Consider the following 6,000-nt stretch of genomic DNA (forward strand, 5'->3'; position numbering starts at 1 on the left):
TAGGGCTGGGCGGCTTCTTCACTGGAATCGCAACTCTCTTAGGCATCTGGCACCTCCCACTTCACCTCAAATCACCTCCCCTCCAGCTCTACCTGTTTCCCTATTGACCTTTCCAGGAATCAATGAAGGTTTATGTAACTTAGGACTTTATGTCCAAGGGAAACTGGCAGAGCACCGAGAACAGAGCTGGCAGATGCTGATTGCTAGACAGAAACATTGGAAACTGGAGACACAGTTTTTGACACAATGAAAGCTCTCAAATATTCAATATCGAATGAATGAATGAATCAACAAACTCCATTTATCACCGCCTTCCCACCTTGATACCTAGACAAAGCCAGCAAGCAAACCCCACGTTCTAAGCACCCAGATTTCTTCAAGGATTGGAGTCCTATGAATTTGCTGCAGTAAGTGTGATAACAATGCAAAACTTGGTTTCTCTTTCTGCTTAAAAAAAAAGTGAGATCACACCTCTGCTTGCCCAAAGAGCTTCCTTATAATGACCAGGCATGACTGTCTGGCAGAGGCCATGTTTTAGCTTTGTTCAGTGACTCTGGGCAAGTCACTTGCCCAATGAGACTTTTTAATTTTTTTGCAAAATACACGTACAATTGACCATTGTATCCTTTTTTAAATGGACGGTTCAGAGTCATTAAGTACATTCACATTGCCGTGCAGCCATACCACCATCCATCGCCACAACTGTTTACACCTTCCCAAACTGAAACTCTCTACCCATTAAACAGCAACTTTCTATCCCTACTCCGCTTGTCCTGGCAACCACCATTCCACTTTCTGTCTCTGTGAGCCTGACTGTCTAAGTAGCATCACACACTATTCTCCCTTTTGTGACTGGCTTAATGCACTGAACATGATGTCCTCAAAGTTAATCCATGTTGTAGCCTGTGTCAGAATTTTCTTCCTTGTAAGTCTGAATAATGCTCCACTGTAGGTACAGACCACATTTTGTTTACCCATTCTTCTATCAATGGACACCTGAGTCATTTCCACCTTTTGACTATGGTGAATAACGCTGCCATGAACACAAGTGTACAAGTACCCGAGTCCCTGCATTCACTTCTTTTGGGTGTATGCCCAGAAGTGGAATTGCTGGATCACATGGTAATTCTACATTTATTGTTTTGATGAACCACCACACTGTTTTGTTCAATGGGACTTTTAAATGCAGAGATGGAAGTGCTTAAGGAGCTGGCACGGCAGCCCTTCTGCCAAGCTGAGAGATGTTGCCCAGGTACAGATGTTGCCTGGGTGCAGATCTGCCCAGAAGGTTGTCTTGCCTCATTCTCTAGAGGAGAAGGACCCACCTGCTGTTTGGAATAAGTAATGCTTTCTACATTAGACCTAGGTCTGAGCCTGACCCTGCCTCAGTATCCATTTCTATAAAGTGGATACTGTGGGTCAGTAAGTGGGTCAATAATACTTAATTTACAGGTTTTTTATAAGGGTCAGGGATGAGGCACAAAGCAGTGAGGTAAGAATTTAGAAAATGAAGATGTAGGGACTTCCCTGGTGGTTACAGTGGCTAAGACTCTGTGCTCACAATGCAGAGGGCCTGGGTTCAGTCCCTGGTCAGGGAACTAGATCCCACATGCCTCAACTAAGAATTCGCATGCTGCAACTAAGAGTTCATATGGCCAAATAAATATTTTTTTAAAATAAGAAGAAAGAAAAGAAAATGAAGATGTGAATCTCACCTTACTGACTGCAAAGGGTGGTTGTGAAAACCAAAGTAACAGATGACAGAGCTGGAAAGGGCCATGCATTCTGCAGATGCTAAGCTCTCCTCATTTCTTTCTTTTGCTACACCTTCCTGCCCCCTGGCCTCTTGAGTCCCTCCTCCACTACAGATTCAGAGTGAACTCTCTAAAGCAGACAGGCGCCTGCCCCTCCCACTTAGGTTTTTACCCTTCACCCTTGCCAGGCCTTTCTTTCTTCAGTCTATTTCTCCGATCTTGCCACTTTACCCCGAATTCATCTGGCTGCACCAGGCCTCAGTTGTGGCTCGTGGTATTTTTAGCTGGGACATGCAAACTCTTAGTCGTGGCATGGGGGATCTAGTTCCCTGACCAGCCATCAAACCCTAGTCCCCTGCACTGGGAGCACTACGTCTTAGCTACTGCAATACCAGGGAAGTCCCACCCCCATGGTCTTCTTAATGCTTGTCCCCTCCACCTAGAGCACCCTTCCTCCAATCCTAGCTAAAGCCAGTCATCCTTTAATTACTAGTTTCTGACATTTCCAGAACTTTTCTGGCTCCACTAGATTAGATTCGAGGCCCACGGCACCAGGAGCAGAGATCTATCACCATGCCAAGCACATGCTTCATTATAACCATCTGTTGATTTCCCCAACTATATCAGCTCCTCAAAGTCAGGGGTTTAGAAGACTCATCTCTGTACTTCCGGTCTTAGCACAGTGCCAGGCTGTTTACTGAACAAATAGATGACTATAAAAACAGGGTGGCGTTTTTATTTTAAGAAAGTTGAAATAGTTCACACAGGATTAACTCTTGAGTTAATCAGAATAACTGCTTCTGTAGTCTCATACTACATGACTATTAGAGAATAATTAGTATTACTATGAAATGGGGCATTTTTTAAAAATTGGCACCACGAAGGATGGAAACCAAAGGGTACTTTCAAGGTACTTTTGAGTTCCTCAAGTCTGCACAGTTCTGAGAGATGCTTTCCTTTTCCTAGAATCTGAGAAATATTCTGATCTCTACATTTGTAGTCATGATGACACGACCGCCTGATAAGAAGTCATCCCAAAGCTATTTCTCATCAGTGCATGAAAACAAAGAACTGGCATTTAGTTCAGTTCAGTCGCTCAGTCGTGTCTGACTCTTTGTGACCCCATGGATGCAGCACGCCAGGCCTCCTTGTCTATCACCAACTCGCGGAGCCTACTCAAACTCATGTCCATTGAGTTGGTGATACCATCCAACCATCTCATCCTCTGTCGTCCCCTTCTCTTCCTGCCCTCAATCTTTCCCAGGACCAGGGTTTTTTCAAGTGAGTCAGTTCTTCACATGAGGTAGCCAAAGTATTGGAGTTTCCAGCTTCAACATCAGTCCTTCCAATAAATATTCAGGACTGATTTCCTTTAGGATGTACTGGTTGGATCTCCTTGCACTCCAAGGGACTCTCAAGAGTCTTCTCCAACACCACAGTTCAAAAGCATCAATTCTTTGGCACTCAGCTTTCTTTATAGTCCAACTCTCACATCCATACATGACCACTGGAAAAACCATAGCCTTGACTAGATGGACCTTTGTTGGCAAAGTAACGTCTCTGCTTTTTAATATGCTGTCTAATATTCTTGGTCATAACTTTCCTTCCAAGGAGTAAGTGTCTTTTAATTTCATGGCTGCAGACACCATCTGCAGTGATTTTGGAGCCCCCAAAAATAAAGTCTCCCACTGTTTCCCCATCTATTTGCCACGATCTTAGTTTTCTGAATGTTGAGCTTTAAGCCAAATTTTTCACTCTCCTCTTTCACTTTCATCATCTTTAGTTCTTCTTTGCTTTCTGCCATAAGGATGGTGTCATCTGCATATCTGAGGTTATTAAGTCTGCAACCCAATGGACTATAGCCCTCCAGGATCCTTATGTCCATGGGATTTCCCAGGCAAGAATACTGGAGTGGGTTGCCATTTCTTTCTCCAGGGGATCTTTCCAACCCAGGGATTGAACCTGTCTCTCCTCCACTGTAGGGGGATGCTTTACCACCTGAGCCACCATTAATCAGCTCCTTTTAAGCTTCAAATGGTGCAGTCTAGTTCTTATAGGTGTTGGCAATTATTAATTAATTATTAATGACTTGATTTTATTGTTGAATTTTTAAAATTTATTTATTTGGCTGCATCGAGTAAGTTCAGTAGCTGTGATGCTCAGGCTTAGTTGTTGCAAGGCATGTAGGATCTTAGCTCCCCCAATGATCAAACTTGCCTCCCCTACATTGCAAGGTAGATTCTTAACCACTGGACCACCAGGGAAGTTTCCCCAGATTTTGATTTTTATGTCTAGAGTTTATTGCCACTAACTGAGGACCTCAGGGTGAGAATCACTGACGTAGTCTAGCTAAGACTATTTTTTCTCTTGCTTTTAACCTTTTAAAGATTTGTACCATTTTACTCACAAATGCACAATGCTTTTAAGTAAATGTTAACGTTAGATATGGAAAATATTTTCCAAATAGAAAATATTATACATAATGAGAAATTTATAATTTTATATTTGATGGAGAACTGACACTTCTGGAGGAACGTACCCAGACATGGTGTTAAGGATCATTAAGAACTTCTACTTAAAGATTTAGAATCCTAACAACTCCTAGACTTAACTTCTTTCCTTGGGTGGACACAGGTGAGGTGCTAGCACTTTGAAAGAGCTTTCTTATTTTTGATTATCTCAAATTAAGAGGTCTGTCTAGTCTAAAAAAAAGGGGTGGGGGAATCTGTGTTCCTTCTACTTTTAGAAGGAAAGTTTATCTTTCCAAACTTCTCAGAGGCAGAAATGTTTTAGACCCAAGCTTACTTGATTTCCCATCTGCCTTTTGTTATCAGCTACTTTGTTAATTACGGTCATCTGAATGAATTTCTCATTTTGATAAGTTTTCCTAGTTACGATCTTTATTACTAACCAATAAATGAAACTGCTTGGATTTCACAAGTAAAATCAACCAGTTGATATTTACTGGGTGAGGGTTTTAAAGAAAAATAAACCTTTAAAACTATGATTTTGCACTGAAGTTAAGGATCAGGGCACTAAAGAGCTTTTCTAAGCCTTTAGAAGTGGGGAAAGGTGGAGTCACTTTAGACTTGCAGGTTTTTCACTGGGATTACTTCAGATCGGCATTTTTACCAAGGGGAGCACTGGGGTAACAGAAAGTAGACCGACTGGGTTGAGCCATGCAGTGTGACCAAGAAACAGGCTGAGGACGACAGACCTCCAACAAGCTTAAGCTGTCCCAGGTGCCCGCATATTCCAGCGCTTTGTGTCTGCCAAACTTGACTTTTTTGAAAAGCTTGGATCTCCAAAGGAGGGTCAGCTGTGCTGAGGAGCTCCGGGGTGCGGCGGCACGGACCGTTAGGAAGCAGTGTCCTGGGGTGTAGAATTTGAGGGCACCCACTGGCTTAGATCCCAGGATTGCTACCTCCTGGTGGCTACGTGGTGGCGGAGGCGGGCACGAGACAGACGCCTCTAACTCCCTGAAAAAGCGAGGACTCAGGATCCCTACTCACACCAAGTACATCTAATTTTTCAGGAGTTTTTACATAGGCACACATCTGAAGAAACCAGCCTACACCCATAAAAGTTCTCACGCATTCTAACCCCACCCGCTAGTTAGCATCCCTACATAAGGCATGAGAGATGAACCTAGAGTTTGAAATTACCCTGGCACGGGCACCCCAAATCAGGCTTCCCAAAGCCCAGCGGAGACTGGAGGGCACCGGGAGAATGGGACAGAAACAAGAGTTTTAAATTATTCGAAGCGAAACTGGTTGCTCCATCCCTAAATTTTAGCAACGTTAGGGCTTCTCCGGTTGGCAACAGTTAAGATTTCACAGCCCACCCCACCACCAAGAAAAAATATGATGGCCCGGAAGAGCCCCCCACTACCTTGCTACAGCGCCAGGTGGATAGGTCTCTGACGCCGGGAAGCAAGCGACCGGAGCCCAGGCGCTGCCCGCAGGAAAGGCTCAGCTGCGGGCGACCGAGGCCACAGCTGCGGCTCTGGCCCCGCCCTATAGTGCCCCGCCCCCTTGACGCCCCGCCCCTAGGCCGCCTGCAAACCCTCGGGGCTCGGCCGCCGCAGCCGCAGCTCGGTCACCTCCAGACCCCAGCGCCCGGTGCATTGTGGGAAGCCGGAGCCCGCCGCCGAGCCTGCGCTGACCCCTGGCGGGCGCGTCCGAGAACTAACCCAGGGCCGGCGGGGACCGTGTGCGGGAACCGGCCGAGGCAGGGGAGGCGCCGG

At 45.3% G+C, this 6,000-nt stretch overlaps 1 protein-coding gene across 1 annotated transcript in view; it reads right to left on the bottom strand.

The window, feature by feature from the left end:
* EXTL3 (exostosin like glycosyltransferase 3) overlaps positions 1–5,746 on the bottom strand; it is a 131,821-nt gene extending 126,075 nt beyond the window's left edge. Inside the window, exon 1 of the mRNA XM_027549027.1 lies at positions 5,646–5,746. The gene's annotated coding sequence lies outside the window, so the exon portion shown is untranslated. The remainder of the gene's footprint in view (positions 1–5,645) is intronic.
* Positions 5,747–6,000: the final 254 nt, after the last annotated feature.

Source organism: Bos indicus x Bos taurus, chromosome 8 (genome assembly GCF_003369695.1).
Source record: "Bos indicus x Bos taurus breed Angus x Brahman F1 hybrid chromosome 8, Bos_hybrid_MaternalHap_v2.0, whole genome shotgun sequence".
NCBI lineage: Eukaryota > Metazoa > Chordata > Mammalia > Artiodactyla > Bovidae > Bos > Bos indicus x Bos taurus.